The sequence below is a fragment of the Hibiscus syriacus genome, unplaced genomic scaffold (genome assembly GCF_006381635.1).
Source record: "Hibiscus syriacus cultivar Baekdansim isolate YM2019G1 unplaced genomic scaffold, ASM638163v2 tig00003041_pilon, whole genome shotgun sequence".
NCBI lineage: Eukaryota > Viridiplantae > Streptophyta > Magnoliopsida > Malvales > Malvaceae > Hibiscus > Hibiscus syriacus.
In genome coordinates, this window is record NW_024061960.1 from 6,253,509 (window position 1) to 6,271,267 (window position 17,759).

A 17,759-nucleotide genomic window follows, 5' to 3' on the forward strand; every position below is an offset into this window, starting at 1 on the left:
TTTTACTTCTCCATGTCACAAGATTGCCCCACATATAGCTACAATAACCACTTGTAGATCGTCTGTCACTCATTGATCCTGCCCAATCAGCATCAGTGTAAAGTTCTATGTCACGACTGGTGTTTTTCTTGAAATGAAGACCTTTACCCGGTGATCCTTTCAAATTCCTTAACATCCTGTAAACCGCCTCTAAATGTTTTTCCTTTGGAGTTTGCATATATTGACTGATGACACTCACACCGAATGCAATATCAGGTCGGGTGTGAGATAGATAAATTAGTTTTTCCACGAGTCGTTGGTATCTCCCCCTATCTACTTCTTCCCCATCATTATCATTTCCCTAGCTTAGAATTGAACTCCATTGGGGTCTCAACAGGTTTACAACCTAGCATGCCAGTTTCAGCCAATAAATCAAGAACATACTTTCGTTGGGAAATAAAAATGCTTGTCCGAGTCCGCGCTACTTCCATGCCAAGGAAGTATTTGAGATTCCCCAAATCTTTAAGCTCAAATCCTGTGTTGAGGAAGTCTTTTAGTTTCAACAGCTCACTCGAATCATCCCCTGTTAGAATAATATCATTAAGATAGACGATAAGAATAGAGTATTTTCCATTTTCCGAGTGTTTGTAAAATAGTGTATAATCTGCTTGCCCCTGGGTGTAATTCCTGCTGGTCATAGCCTTGGCAAACCGGCTGAACCAAGCTCTTGGGGATTGTTTTAGTCCATATAGTGACTTCTTTAATCTACATACTCACCATTTTTCTTCTTCAAAGCCTGGTGGAAATTCCATGTATACTTCCTCGCTCAAGTCTCCATTGAGGAATGCATTTTTATATCAAGTTGTGTTAAGGGCCAATCAAGGTTGACAACTAAGGAAAGTAGCACTCGAATAGTATTCAGCTTTGCAACGGGGGCAAACGTCTCATCATAGTCGAGACCATAGGTTTGAGTAAAGCCTCTTGCCACAAGCCGGGCCTTGTACCGATCAATACTCCCATCAGGCTTGATTTTTATGGTGAAAATCCATTTGCAACCCACAGTTTTCTTCCCTTCTGGCAGATCTGTAACTTCCCATGTCCCATTATTTTTGAGAGCATTCATTTCTTCAAAAACAACATGTCTCCATTCGGTTGATTCCAAAGTCTCTTTCACATTTCTTGGAGTCTTTACACTGTCAATATTAGTTACAAAAGTTTTGTAAGCTTTAGATAAATTTCCATAGGATACAAACTGAGAGATTGGATGCTGAGTACAAGCTCTTGTGCCTTTATGAACAGTGATAGGAAGATCCATATCCGATGAACCAGGAGACTGATCTGAAACAGGACAATCCTCAGAGTTGGATGAATTTGGCACTGCTGCTGTGTCGTTTTTAGGAGGAAAATGTTTCCGAGAATAAACAATGATTTTTGGAGGCCGTATCTGGGGTTTATCAGAAGGATTAGGTTGTTGAAGCTTACTTCCAATAGGGATTTCATCGCTGGAAAATCATTTCTCTCCAGTGGAACACTCAAATCTGGTGTTATGAGGACATGGTTACCCTTAGAATTTTGTGTGACAGTGGTGTTAAGGATAGGCTCAGGGGGTATAATAAGAAGAGTATGAAGAGTCTCATCTTCACTAAGAGTCTCCCCTTGAAGATGAGTGGCAGAAAAATACGGGTCAGTTTCAAAAAAAGTGACATCACGAGAGACAAATATGCGACGCAAGGTGGGTGAGTAACATTTGTATCATTTTTGTCTGGATGAGTAGCCAACAAAGACACATATGTGTGCTCGGGGATCAAGTTTGGATTGATTAGGTTGGTGATTATGTACAAAGGCTTTACAACCAAATATCTTGGCTGATAGGATAGGAACACGAAACAAGGGAATTTTTTTTTGTAGGACATGTAAAGGAGTTTGGAGATTAAGAACTCTAGAGGGCATACGGTTTATTAAATAACATGCAGTAAGGACAGCCTCCCCCATAGGTATTTTGGAACTTTCATGGTAAACATTAAGGCTCGAGCAATAGCTAGTATATGTCTATTTTTTCTTTCTGAGATCCCGTTTTGTTGAGGTGTGTCTGGACAAGAGCTTTGATGAATAATGCCTTGTTCAGAGAGATAAGGGCTTAAAACAGAATTAAAATACTACTTTTCATTATTAGTGCGGAGCGTGTGTATGTTTGAGTCAAATTGGGTTTGGATCATGGAGTGGAAATTCTGGAATACCTTTGGAGTTTCTATTTTTTCTTTTAGAAGGTAAACCCAACATACTCTAGTATGGTCATCAATAAATGTTATGAACCATCTAGCCCCCGTGATGTTTTTAACACGACTTGGCCCCCATAGGTCACTATGAATCAAAGAGAAAGGTTTGGATTGTATATAAGGCTTCAATGGATAAGGAACACGAGTATGTTTTGACAATTGACAGATTTCATATTTCAGGGAATTGATTTTTTTATTCCGAAATAACATAGGGAGCAAATGCTTCAAATACAGAAAATTTGGAAGTCCTAACCTACGATGCCACATCATGATAGTGTCCTCATTTGAAGCAGAGAGAGCAAATACTCCTTTTTTATTCTTGTCCTTGTAGTCATCCCAAATATAGTGTCCATCATCAACCTTAGCAGTGCCAATCATCCTCCCCGATTTCTGTTCCTGTATAATACAACCATCAGCAGAAAATTCAGCACAAACAACATTGTCTTCAGTAAGTTTACTTACTGACAGTAAATTACAAGATAAATCCGGGACATGAAGAACTTTCTCGAGTGAGAAGTCTTTGTGAGTCGAACAGCCCCAATTCCAGCAATAGATGAGTATGAACCATCAGCTATTCGAATTCGAGATTGGTTATGGCAGGGGGCATACGTATGGAATAATGATAAATTACCTGTCATGTGATCAGATGCTCCCGAATCTAGAATCCAGGATGGATGGTTACTGGATTCAGAAGTAATATTAAAAGCAATACCTTGAATAGCCAAAGAACCATGGCTTATTGGTGTACCGAGTAACTTGTGAAGAGTTTCAAGTTGGGACTTTGTTAGGAGAACATCCTGAACGGCTTCAGTAGGTACAGGGGTCGCAATGGATGAGTTGCCCAAGGATAAAAGAGCCTTGTTTTCCTTCTGAATTTTTGTTGTATAGGGATAATTGTGGAGCTTGAAACATTTTTCCTTTGTGTGGCCGGTACGGTTACAATAGCTACACCACAGTCGATCTCCTGAGCGACTTAGTTTTGAATCATTCCCTGCTCGAATTTTTTGAGATTGAGGGCCCCTTGAGACCAAGACAGATGATTCAGTAGGACTATGACCATTATTGGTCACATGTTTTGGTTTCTTTGAATCTCCCATCATGACTCGACGACGATTTTCTTCTCTTCGAACCTCTGCAAATGCTTCTCCAATGGTTGGAAGAGGGGTCCTACCCAGAATACGGCCATGAACTTCGTCCAAGTCTCGGTTCAGCCTTGTTAGGAACTCATAGAGCCGTTCTTTATTGAGATGTGACATGAACGTGGTGTGCTCCAAGCCTTCACCCCAGTCCACTTCATAGTACATATCGAGTTCCTACCATAAGACTTTTAAGTTGTTGTAGTACTGTGTAACTTCAAGAGTTCCTTGCTGAATGTCTTTTAATTTTAGCTTGATTTTAAAAACTTGAGAAGCATTTCCTAGATCAGAATAGTTCTCCTTGACTGCATCCCACATTTCTTTTGCAGTCTTGAACAAGAGGTAGGGTTCGGCTTATGTGACTCTCCATGAAGTTGATCAGCCAGGCCATGACAATAGAATTATTGAGTTCCCACGTAGCATATGTAGGATCAGTAAGGTGAGGACGTGGAATTTCTCCACTGATATATCCTAGTTTCGCACGACCTCGAATCACCATGAGTAACGATTGAGACCACTGTAAAAAATTCTTCCCATCTAATCGATGATTAGTGATTGTGAGGGACGAATTAACATCACTATAAGATAGTGCTTGGTTGACATTCTGAGTTACTTGTGAAGTCTTAGAATCAGAAATATTTCCAGTGTTTGCCATGATAGAAAAACAAGACACGGGAGAAAAATAAAGTAGAATGGATCAGAAATATCCCTACAGCTCTGACACCATGAACAGATTTGAGAAAAATGATTCTGATATTTCTCTAACAGCATATTACATCTTTTAAAGTAAGAATTAGTGCAAAAAATAGGAAAGAATCACCTAAAATTAAGAACTACAATTAGAGACATATTTACACTAAGTCAACTCCTAAAAATAAGGAAGAAGATTCAGTCCCTTAATTCTAGGATTTCCAACATTTTATGATTAAAGATATTGTTCATAGGCTTAATGTATTAGGAGATGTTGTTAGATGGCTAAATAGGACAGCCAAATTTAGAGGCTGATGCCTTAGCTAAAGAAGGAATTGGCTGATTTAGTGTTGTGTACTATGGGTGGTTTTCGGGTGTTTACTGTTTTTATGTTTTTGATGGGGGTGTTTTGTAGGTTGTATCTCATGTAATTTCTTTTGTTCAATAATACTCTAAGGCACTCTTTTCCTCCTTCCGCTGATTAAGAAGCTTCTCTACAAGCTTCTTTAATCAAGAAGGGGGTTTTGACGAGGCCTGAAATTCTTATCAAAAAAAGAACTTGTCACACATGCTGTATAAAATGGTTTTTCGTTTCCTTTGCAAATTCTCTAAATATGTTTATGCTATTTAATGCATCAAACAAACAATAAAAAATTTGAAATCGAGGACAAGTAATTGACCGTAGTTTGTAAAATTGTTTGTGGAACAGATCAACATTTATAGCAATTATAGAGATACATCATTGTGATTGGAATAGTGATGCTTTTATGTTAATATTTTATCATTTTTCATTCAGGGGAATTAGAGCCAGTTATTCCTTTTCATTTCTTGGCGTGATTGTGGGTTGTGAAGTTGCAAATAGTGAACCCATTTTTGAACCCATTTTGGAGCAGATATATTGCGATACTGATACTAAGGGTGAGAAGACAATTTATTTGCATTTGAAGAAGTGCTCGTTTTGCTTCTCAACCTTTTCTTAGATGTCTTGAAGGAAAGCATAAAGTGGGAGAACTTGTATGTGTTAGTGGTAAGGTGAGTTTCTTTTTCTTTCATACTCTTCCTAATGGCTCAGCTCATATGCTTGTCAATGCATTTTTTCATTCAAGGAATAAGGCCAAGGACAATGGTTGAACTGTATACGCTAAATCCTGGTATGTGAAGCAACTTCATTGTCATCTATATAACCATCAGTAATAATGGGTTCCTAAATTAATTGTTTGCTTCAGTTTCCTCAACTCTTTGTGCAAACATGTATTTGATAATTGTAGTGAGGTGTTGTGAAGCAAATGCTATAAGGATTGTGAAATATAATTTTTCTTACAAGGATTCTCACTTAGCGAGCTTAATATTTTAATTTTTTTCATGGTTTGAATAGTTTTCAGTTATATTGGTTGTCTCTCTTACTAGTATAGTGAAATAAGCACCAACTAGTGTTGATTTTCATAGATATGAAAAGAATGAGAGCTTTTGCTAACTTCATTTCTCAGTTGTTGTCATTCATCCTTAAGTATTCATTTCTGTTTCTTAGAATATCATCCATAAGTAATAAATTTTTTTCCAATCTAGGTGAGGGCTTTGAGTAAAGATCACTATGAAATGAGGGAATACAGTATTGATGTACTGAAAGATGAAAATGACTCATCTGCTATCACAAAGGGGAGGCCTTATCCTATATATCATTCGAAAGGTGGCTTAAAACCTGATTTTCTTAGAGACATCATTGCAAGGTTTGTACTTAACTATTTTTGAATTGTTACATCAGTACTCACTTTCAAGGAACAATTATTAGATCAGTTCTCAGTGCTTGTACTGCATGGTTTTATTTTCTGACACTAATTCCGCTTCATATGTTTGTGTTATGTGTATATTTGTGTGTAGTTAATTAATTTTGTGAACAATCCATCTCGACCCATAAAAATAATGTTCCCATGTTGAAAAATTATACTCTGTGGTACTTGTGTTTTGGTACTGTAATTGTCTCCTTTGCTTCTGTAAATATCATGTCTTAGTTTGTCTTGGGATTTATGTTGTTGTATTGGTTGACTTATGCCTCTTTGAGGTGGAAATAAGGGCAGGTGGTGAGGGCACTAAACTTTGTGCCCCCATTTTCTAGTTGCTGAATGCAGCAAGTGATATAGGTTTTATAGTCCACATTAACAAGAACTTTTTTCTGACAATGTTATCGCGCTCGTGATTTTAATGTAGTCATCATAGACAATCTTGTGACAGAGCATATTCTAGAAGCATCATTCAGCTTATTATCTGGATGGTTGTTGTCCTTAATATTAACACTTGAATTCAACTGTACACTTAATTTTTTTTTTTTATAGAAGTTGGAGGTCTCATTAAAAATTCCCTTCATATTCGTTCACATACTAAAAGTATGTTAACGAACATTGGAAGGAAGAAAAGAGTACCTCATATTTTATTAATAATAATACCCGATACAAAAGACACCACGAAATATCCTCTCATGGTGATATACCCCATTACAACAAACACCTAAACCTCAAATACCCTCATCTAAAGCCACAATCAAATACCTAAGGCACTCTTTTCCTCCTTCCTATGATTAAGGAGCTTTACCCAAGTAACTTTAATCACGAAGGGGGTTTTTAACGAGGCCTTCAATTCTTATCAAAAAAAAAAATTACACCACCAGCAGTAGGACTAAAACAACGCCACAAAACATAATACAAATAAAAGCAACACCTACAATCATATAGACTAAAACAAAACCACGAATGAAGAGACAAGATCTAAAGAGACTCGTATTCTTTAGGAGCCCAAGAATTCGGTTTGAATGAAGGCTCTATCTCATGCACCATGACCTTGAAGAAGTTGTCACCAACCTTCAATTCAACCATCGCATCAATTCTCGAAAATCATTAAAATCGCTCTCATTGAAGTGGCATTGACCTTAAATCGTTTATATAAGCAGGAAGAAAGATGTATTAAGATTTAAATGGCTCTTTTTTTTCAAAAAAGAATCCGAGCATTTAGACTCGTTTCGTAAGGATTTCAATATACAACGATTATAGCATATGAGATTTTTTCCTCCATGACAGTCACATTCTATTATGCAATAGAATGTGATTTACTCATAGCATTTGTTTCAGTTCCCTTAAAATGAATTTGGTAATTCTTGTGCTTAAATTTAGTTCTCCCCTTAACTTATAATATCGCATTCCATTTTCTTTCAGGGCTTTACAAGCTGTGCAGGTAAATATTGATCCTATACCTTATGAAATCATCAACGAATTTGGCCTTTTACGTCTCCATGATGTAAGTTACCTTTTCTTCCTCCATGATGCATCAGTATCTTAACAATGAAATTATTGTTTCCTGCAAGTTTGGCATGCTGCAATAGTATCATCTTATACCCTCAAATACTATTGCATTGTAATCTTTGCTTCTCAATTTAATGGAATGACTTTGTCTTATGCGTATTGCATTATAAACATTGAGCTTTTGCCTTAGAAAGAAATTGTCTTAGGTTGAGAGGCAAGGTTTTTGTTATTAACCCTAAACTTAGCTCTTCACTAATCCGGTCTAATGTATTCTCGTCACTTAAGCGTATTTTCAGACTAGATTGAAATAGGCACGAATTTTCTCCTCTATTTTATACTAATTCATACTCCTTGAGAAATGGTTAGATATGGGATCTTTCTTAATAGCATCTACCCTCTTTGTTCTTTTTACATATACTGTGCATGCACCACTAGTTGTAGGTATATATCTTAATTTTAATTTGTAACCATCTGATCTGCCACTTTTTTATATCTTCCTGACACAAGCATTGTTTTAACTTTTTTTTTTCAGTTGGCTTTAATTCTTTTTTTTCTTTACTCAAATTATCAAACATTCACCTCAAAATTCTCATTTTTGATTCATTTTATGAATGTTTTATTTTTATTTTTGAAATTCCTAATCTATCTTTAACCCCCCACCCTTATCTAATTAACTCACTTCATGAAGACATTCTGCATCTATGCCCTTTCAAACGCACAACCTCCAGGAGTCTTTCTGTAGCCTGCCATCTGATTCTGAGACCTTTTGAACCCACAAACTGATTTCATATAATGCACTAAACTAGATAACATGTTGGTTCCAAATTCAACTGGCTGGTCTGGGGTTTTAATCTATGGTTAAAAATTTCTAAAGAAATGAAAATGATCGCCATGGCCTAAAGAAACATTTTTAAAAAGTTACAAGTAAAGGCCCCCCCCCCCCCACAAACAAAGCATTAAACATTAAAAAACATGATATAGAAATGAGTCATAATCCTAGCATTGTGTTCCATGCTTTTGTAGTACTACATTTATTCTCATCATTTGATCTTATCTTTGTTAAAAATGTAGGCATACATTGGGATTCACCAGCCAATGAACAGGGAGGAGGCAGATTTAGCTCGCAAAAGGCTTATATTTGATGAGTTCTTCTACCTACAGGTAAATTTTTCATTATTGCTAGTTGCTACCTTTATATATATTTTTGCTTATTTTAGCATTTATCTTTACTGGATAACCTCTCTTTTAATTAATTAATTATTGTTTGATAGACTAAAATAAACAAATGTTGAAACATTATGTTTTTGAATTTATAAAAACTATTTGGGATAGTTCTTACAAGCATTATTGTTTTGCGATTGTTTTGATACAATGAAGCTTAGATATCACTCTTGAGGAATGGACTGTTTTTGTTGGAAATCTTAGTATGAGAGTTACTAGAGGTGAGTTAAGAGAGATTTTCATTAATTATGGAAGAATAGTGAGGGTCTTTATTCCAAGTTTTTTGAGTAAAAAAATTATAAGTCATCCACGTTTGCTTTTGTGCAATATACGAAGGAGGAAGGTTGCAGAAGAGCAGTTCAGAATGTCAATGGAACGCTGACTGATGGGAAAAGAGTCACAGTGGGGATTGCAAAGTACAAGAGGGGCAAGAAAAGAGCAGCAAATGTAAAAGGATCTCAGCTGGAAGGATTTAAGCCAGATGGAGAGGCTAATGGTAGACAACAGGCTGATTTGGTGAAATCACCAAGTATGAGAGATGTCAGAACGTACAAGGAGGTTGTGAGTGTGGCTAACAGTAGGAGTTTGGATCAACATAGAATGGAGAATAGGGGTGGCCAGAATATAGCAATTGGAGTGAGAAATGTATCGGATATGCACATCCCATCAGAAGATTTTTGTTGGGTGAAAAACTCCTTAACAGGGGTTATTAAAGATCCCTTTCAGCCTGATATGGTGGTGAGAGATTTGGCAAAGGAGGGTTTCCAGGTATGCACATCCCATCAGAAGATTTTTGCTGGGTGAAAAACTCCTTAACAGGGGTTATTAAAGATCCCTTTCAGCCTGAGATGGTGGTGAGAGCTTTGGCAAAGGAGGGTTTCCAGGTTAAGATAGTAGGTGGGGATATGTTAGGAATGCCAGTATTATTATGTTCAATACAAATGAAGAGTTTTTAAAGGCGTGGTTAAGTCTTAGAGAGAAATTCCACTGCTGGTTTGATTGGGTAGATCCTTTGTTGAGTGAAGATGAAGTTTCTTTGGCCTATTGCTTGGTCGAGTTAGTTGGTTTACCGCTTCTTAGCTGGAGCGTACCTTTCTGGAGCTTGGAGGTAAGTGGGGAAAGGTTGTTAGTATAATGGAGGAAACAAGAAATAGAGATGACCTCTCTTCGGCCAGAATGCTGTTAAGGGTTGCAAGCCCTTTTGATGTTCAAGAATCTATTATTGTAGGATCTTATGGAAGATCGTTTAAAGTTAAAATTAATGTGGGATCCAGCTCTAAATCTATTTCTGAAGCTTTTGGTGCCATGAGGCAGAATTCTGCATATGGCAGCAACAGTGACAATGGTGGAAATACAGAGAAGGAAGAGACAATAGGGGCGGACTGTGAAGATGAAGTTTCTTTGGCCTATTGCTTGGTCGAGTTAGTTGGTTTACCGCTTCTTAGCTGGAGCGTACCTTTTCTGGAGAAGCTTGGAGGTAAGTGGGGAAAGGTTGTTAGTATAATGGAGGAAACAAGAAATAGAGATGACCTCTCTTCGGCCAGAATGCTGTTAAGGGTTGCAAGCCCTTTTGATGTTCAAGAATCTATTATTGTAGGATCTTATGGAAGATCGTTTAAAGTTAAAATTAATGTGGGATCCAGCTCTAAATCTATTTCTGAAGCTTTTGGTGCCATGAGGCAGAATTCTGCATATGGCAGCAACAGTGACAATGGTGGAAATACAGAGAAGGAAGAAGACAATAGGGAGGACTCAGCAGAAGGGTTTAGGTCAAAGGTTGACACGTGGCTTCAGAATAGTCAAGATAGGGGGCTGTCAGCTGAAGGAGTTGGGTCAAAGTGGGACATGTGCGTTCAAAAGAGTCAAGATAGTGGGATGATGGTGGGTAGTGGGGAATATTCTCTGGAAAAATATTCTCTCAAACAATCTGACATTAATGGGATGTCAGACAATTTTGAATTTTGTTCAAGTCCTAATAGGGATTTTGCGGGTATTGGGCTGAGAAAGGTGGTGGATCAAAGTAGTTCAACCCATTCAGACTCTAATTGGGAGTCTTATTCCCCAATTACTAAATTAATTCCAGCTGGGCCTGCTGTGAAATTAAATTGGGACGGGAAAGAATTTCATCCAAATGCTCGGTCTCCTCCTAAATCATTTGATGATGAAAGAGACATCTTATCTGAGGACATTACTGAGGGTGTTCAGGCAGATCAGCTTCATGTCCCTGGGAAGCAAGCAGGAGGAAATCCGACACAGGAACAAGTTTGTGAAAATAATGTTAAGAGTACTAAGAAGTGGAAGCTGGGATTTCCTGTTTTTAAATGTTTGTCTTTAAGAAGTGTTCTCGATGGTAGGAGAGGTAAATCTTGTTATGCAAGGGTTTACAGAAAAACAAGGAATAGACGTATATGGCAGTGCTCGGGTTTGAAAGATGTTGTCATTTGTGCAGAGGGTAATCTAATTCAGAAAAAGAATACCGCTGAGCTCACTATTTATCAGAAACTGTCTCCAATTTTCAGTGGAGGTGAACATGTCAAGGACATCTTCTGTTATGCTAATTTACAGGATTCATCTTCGGCTCCTTTAGTCCGTAGTCAATTCTCAGAAAATGTGGCAGTAGCTTCTTCTTCCACTTCAGGGTCAAGTAAAGATTTTAGAATGAAGAAAAGATATTTAATCTCTGAAGCCATGGACAGGGTTAATATCTATACAGCTTCTTCATTCACTTTTTCAAAGTTGTTGGAGGAAGCGTTAGCTACTTGGCAAGTTTGTCAAATGTTAGGGATTTCTTTTAACGAAGAGAAGGAGGTTTTCATTGAAAAAATATTAAGTCTGGAACAACATTCAGAGGTAGTAAGGGAGTCTTAACTGGTGGTTAGGATGCGCTGTCTGCAGTTTTGGTATTTTGTTGTTTGGGTGTTAATTATCTCTAATGAATAATTTAAGTATATTAACGTGGAACATAAGGGGCCTTGGAAGAAGAGAAAAATCTGTAGCAGTTGCAAGGCAAGTAAGGAAGTTGAAACCAGTTTTTCTATTCATTCAACAATCAAAGTTGGATCAAGTACATGTGTTGATTATTAGGAGGATAGGGGGTAATTTGCTAAAGGGAGTCCTGGTGTCTCTAGCTCAAGGATCATCGGGGGGGTTGATTACTATGTGGAATGAAAGTGTGGTTCAAGTCTTTCACCAGCATGTTCACAGTAGGTTTTTGGCAGTAATGGGGAAACTGATGAATGGGCAAATGGAGTTTGTTTTTATAAATGTGTATGGGCCTTCTTTCGAATCAGAAAAGGAAGAGTTTTATAGGGAACTGCTGCAATTTGTAATTTCTTAGAATTTACCAGTATGTATTGGGGGAGATTTCAATGCGTATATTGATACGGATGAAAAGCAAGGGAAATCACAAAATTGGAATTCAATCGATACTCTTAGATCCTTTGTGCATCAAGCGAATCTCATTGATTTGCCTTTGTTAGGAGGTGCTTACAAGTGGTGCAATAATAGAGACTCTTCAACTTGGGTGAGACTGGACCGGTTCCTAATTTGTGCCAGATTTCTTAACAGTTTTCCTAATGTTACTCAAAGTCTTCTTCCGAAGTCGATTTCAGATCACAATCCAGTTTTGTTGGAGGATGTTTCTATTAATTGGGGGCCTAAACCCTTTAGGTTCTTTAATTTTCTTTTAGAAGAACAAGGTTTTGATGAATTGGTAGAAGAATCACTGGCAGTAGAGAAAAAGAAGAAGAATAGAGGGGGTATTTTCAAGTTGTTACAGGCTGCAAAAAATAAAATCAAATTCTGGCCTGGTAGTAGTCACAGAGGACTGGGTGAATCCATCTCGCAGCTGGAATTTAAAATCAGTGCTTTGGATAGAAAATCTCAAGGTGGAATTTTGTCTTCAGGGGAGTGGAATCAGCTGATTGAGTTTAAAAAAGAGTTATGGAGGCTGTTGAGAATCGAAGAGAAGATCTGGTTTCAGAAGTCTAGAACAAGATGGATTAAAGATGGAGATAGAAATACAAGGTTCTTCCACCTTACTACATTGAGGAGAATCAGAATCAATTCCATTCATTCATTGAAGTCTGAAGGGGGAGTTATTTCAGATCCAGAACAGATAAAAGCAACTGTTTTCAATTTTTTTAAGAAGGCATATAATGACAAATCAACTCTGGAAGTTGCAGGCTTTAATTTTGATTTTAAACAATTGACAGCAGTTCAAAGAGATTGTCTTGAGGCAGAATTTTCATAGCAAGAAGTTTGGCAAGCAATTGCTTCTTCTGAAAGTTCTAAAGCTCCTGGACCGGATGGTTTTACCATGGGATTTTATAAGAAATTCTGGCTGAAACTGATATAGTTGTAAAAAGCGTGCCTGAGGCGCAAAAGTGCAGAGGCTCACTGGACGGGGCTTTTTCAACACTGAAGCGAGGCACGTAGCCTAGGCGCAGCGAGGCACAGCGAGGCTATGAGGCGCGAGGCTTAGTCGAGGCGCAATTGAGGCGCGATGTGGGCTTAAAACCTTGTAATTATTACTGCAGGGCCTTCTCTTCTATGCATACATGGTCTGCAAAAATGAACGACCATTTTCGTTATGTTGTTTCAAACAAATAAGTTTTTTAATCATTTTTGGTCCTTTTTTCACCTAAGTTTATTTATCTATCAGTATTTGATATTTTCTTTTCCGCTCATCAAAATTTGTGACAGTCTAAAAATTAAGCAAACCTATAATAGGAATGCATTGCGATTAACTGATGAAACTCGGAAAGAAAGGGTACTTCTATGTATTAGCATAGATTAAAAAGAATGTTTAATTAACTTATTGATTAATAACTAAGTGAAGGATATAAATCTATGATTTAAAAGTTTTGTGAGTATGTATACTTAAATTATTCAAATTTTACTAAAATAATTAAATTTATTTATTTTGAAATCTAATTTAATTATTCAAAAATTTACATTATACTAATTTAAATAATAATATTTCACAGAACACAAATTTTAATATTAAATTTCAAAATAAACTTATCCTATCTTATCTTCATTTTAATTTTTTTAAAGAAAATATTTTATTGTTATTTGAATTTGATTTGTCTTTTAAGGCTCTAACTACATGTAAGAGTCTCCTTTTCTTATTTTTCCTTCTCATTTCTTATTTAAAACCCTTAATCTACTGTCAATCGGCCTTCTAGTCCATACATACTAATCTATCGATCGTTCGCTTCCTCTTTTTCTTCTATTGGAGACTGCGACGTTGAACAAGAAAGTAGCAACAATTCGATTACTCGATTCACACATTCAATTCTTCCCGTAAGTGATTCTGTTCTTCGATTGATCTTTCGATTTATACTGTTAACCATCTGTGTTGAAAGAATTTTGTTTTTCTGAATCAAATTCTCTTGATAATCACCACAATTCGTGTGTATGTGTTTGTTCTTGTTTTTTCCTTTTCTTTTCTAAGTATACAGTTATTCATAATTTCGTATGTGTCTGTTCTTGTTTTTTTTCCTTTTTTAAGTATGCAGTTATTCGTTTGCGTATGTGTCTGTTCTTGATAATCATAATTTCTCTTATTTAATTTTCTGTTTTCATTTTTCTGGCTTCTGGGACAATATTGCAGCTGTTAATCATCAATATTTTGCTTTTGGAAAATCTGATTTGAGTATTTGACATTATGACTTCTGAAAATCAGTCATCAACTTCTTTAAAGCAAAATATAGCTTGGAAGTATTGTAGTGACATGGGTAAAGGTAAAGTAAAATGTATGTTTTGTGACAAAATCACTTCCGGAGGTATTTATAGGGCTAAACAACATATAGTGGGTGGATACCGGAATAGTACAAGATGTCTAAAATGTCCAGCTCATGTACGTGAGGAGATTAGAGAATACATGGAGAAAAAGTGTTAAAATAAAAAAGAAGCGGAAGTTTTATATGATTTTGATGATGTAGAGAACTTTGGGGATGACGAGGATGATGAAGTTGGTACATGTGTTCGCAAAAGTGGTAATAGTACTAGTAAAGCATCAAAGAAGCAAAAGGGCATTAAAGGACCAATTGATATGTTTTTCACCCCACCACCCGAACAAGTTGTGAAAAATAGAAAAGATGGGAAAATGAATTAACCAAGCATCAATGAAGCATATAAAAAACAACTACGGGAGAAAGCATGTATGGAGTTGTCAAACTGGTTCTTTGATGCTGGATTGGCGTTTAATGCAGCAAATTATGATAGTTTTAAAGTAGAAATGGAAGTGGTTGTGAGCGAAATTGGAGTATCTTTAGCCTCGTAAGTAACTCAGATATCATTTAAGAAACATCATAAGTAATGTTTTTGACTCTGATTATTCTTTTATAATTTGGCAGCTTCATAACAAAAGAAGAAACCGACTTGCGCAAACTCAGCTCAATAATTTAGTCTATGTGAAATATAATCGAGCGTTAAAGCGGCGTTATAATCATCGTGATGTCATTGATCCAATCTCTTTGGATGACATTGATGAAAGTAACGAATGGTTGCTTGGTAGAATGGATGAGGATGAAGAAGAAAATGAAGATTATGTGTTTGATGATGACGATTTGACATGGAAGGATGTTGGTATAGCTTCCGGAGCTTATGAGTGTGACCATAATACTAGAAGAAAGAACGTTGCTAGTTCAAGCTCGAAAGGAAAGGAAAAAGCTAGACCGCACCTTGTAGATGAAGATGATGAAGATGATGAAGTTGTTATGCTAGAGGAGAGTGACACTGAAGAAAAAGACTTTGGGGATTGTGAGACGGATGAGGAGGAAGGAAGATGATGGCATACCACTTGACGATGATGACGAGGATTAGTTTGATGTTTGATGATGATTATCAGTGACTTTATTTGATGTTTTGTTTTTGCATGTTGAATGTTTTTGTTAAACTTAGTACTTGATTATGCTTGTTGATAACTTTTATGACGTTAGGTTGGTATTTTGAATTTGAGAATAAACTCTATTGAAGCCTAATATTGGGTATCTATGATATTTGAGTTTGATTGCATTAATATATACATATGTTACAATTTTTTAGATATCATGCGCCTCGCCTTCGTGAATCCCGCGCCTTTCATGCGCCTCAAGGCTCCAGGACACTTTGCGCCTCGATGTGCCTTGAGCCTTTGATAACTTTGGAAACTGAAGGCCCAGATCATGAAGTTTTTTTTTCTGATTTTTACAAAGGAAAAGAATGGGTTCATGGGGTAAATCATGCATTTATTACCTTGATTCCTAAAATCGGTAATCCAGAGTGTATTGAAGACTACAGACCTATCAGCCTTGTGGGCAGCTTATATAAGATTTTTTCAAAAGTTCTGTCTAAGAGACTTTCATTATGTGTTAATGATATTGTAAGCCCAACTCAGTTTGCTTTTATTCCGGGGAGAATTGTTGGATTGTGCTTGTTTAGCAAATGAAGACATTGATTTTTGGAGGAAACAAGGGCTTAGAAGAGTTGTTTTTAAAGTCGATTTTAGTAGAGCATATGACACAGTTGACTGACAGATTCTTCGAAGGCTTTTGAATGTCATGGGCTTCGGTGAAAGGTGGTGTTCTTGGATTTCACAGTGTATTTCCACTGCCTCAATCTCGGTTTTAGTCAATGGGTCGCCTACAGAGGAGTTCCCAATAGCTAAAGGCTTGAGACAAGGATGTAGCCTTTCTCCTCTTTTGTTTAACGTGGTTGGTGAACTACTTCACATGATGTTATCCAAAGCTGTAGAAATTGGCCTATTTCAAGGGTTAGCGTTTGGAAAAAACCAAAATAATTTCACTTTGTCACATCTTCAGTTTCCATATGACCTTATTATTTTCTGTGGAGCTTCCATTACTCAGATCAAGAATGTGAGACGGAGTTCTGAGGATTTATAGCTTAATAACGGGACTTCATCTTAATTTAGCTAAAAGTAAACTTTTTGGCAGCAATGTGGAAGATGATATCATGGGAGATTGTGCTGCGGCTATTGGATGCTTTGTAGGTTCATTTCCGACCGTTTATTTGGGACTTCCGTTAGGGGCAAAAAGAAATTGTGAGAAATTGTGGGAGCCGGTTCTTGATAATTTCCACAAGAAACTAGCGGGGTGGAAAGCCTCTTCCTTGTCAATTGCAGGTAGATTGGTGCTTATTAAGTCAGTTTTGTCATCTTTACCTGTCTTCTTTCTATCTTTTTTCAAGATGCCTTCTTCTATTTGCAAGAAGTTAAATTCTTTGATGGTGGCTTTTTTATGGGGTGATGGGACCGAGAAGAAGAAAATGCATTGGGTAAGTTGGGATAAGATTTGCAATCCTTTGAGTTGTGGAGGTTTGGGAGTTGTCGACTTGAAATATTCTAACCGAGCCTTGTTGGGAAAGTGGGTGCGAAAGTTTGCTAATGAAAAAAGTTCATTGCGGAAGCGTTTCATATGCACCAAACATGATGTTAGTTGCAATTCCATGGATATTACTAATTCCCTTTCACATAAGAACTATTGGATTTGGAGGGGAATTGTTAATAACTTCACCAAAGATGATGTTGTTGGTGGTTGCCTTAGAGCCGTTGCGAAGTTACAAGTAGGGAATGGCAAATCGATCTCATTTTGGAATGATTCTTGGTTAGGGGATGTTCTTTTGAAAATGCTTTTCCCTAGGATTTTTGCTCTTTCTCCAATCCAAGGGGGGGAAGATTGCTGATTTTGGGAGCTTCGATTCGAATGGATGGGAGTGGAATATTAGAACGAGGAGGAATCTCTGTGATTGGGAGGTGGTTCAGTTGGTGGAGCTATTGGATAGACTCAAAGACATTAAATTAACCGAAGCTTTGGAGGATTGTTTGCTATGGGATGGAGTGGGGGAGGAGTTGTTTTCGGTTAAAGCTTGTAGGAAGTCTTTTCCCTATTCTAATAAAAATTCATTTTTATGGAAAAAATATGTTTGGAGGGGTTTAGTTCCGCCAAGAGTTTAGGCTTTCCTTTGGCAAGTATCCTATAAAAAATTACCGGTGAGAGTGGAGTTGAAGAAACGGGGGGTTCCCTTAGGGAACGATATTATGTCCTCTTTGCAATCTTTGTGAAGAATCTGTTCAACATCTTTTTATTTCTTGTCAAGTTTCGTGAGAATTGTGGAATACAATTATCGACTTTTGGGGAATTTCGTGTGTTTTACCCTCTGAT

At 37.0% G+C, this 17,759-nt stretch overlaps 1 pseudogene; it reads left to right on the forward strand.

The window, feature by feature from the left end:
- Window positions 1-17,759, forward strand: part of LOC120170149 — a 95,643-nt pseudogene that overhangs the window by 5,661 nt on the left and 72,223 nt on the right.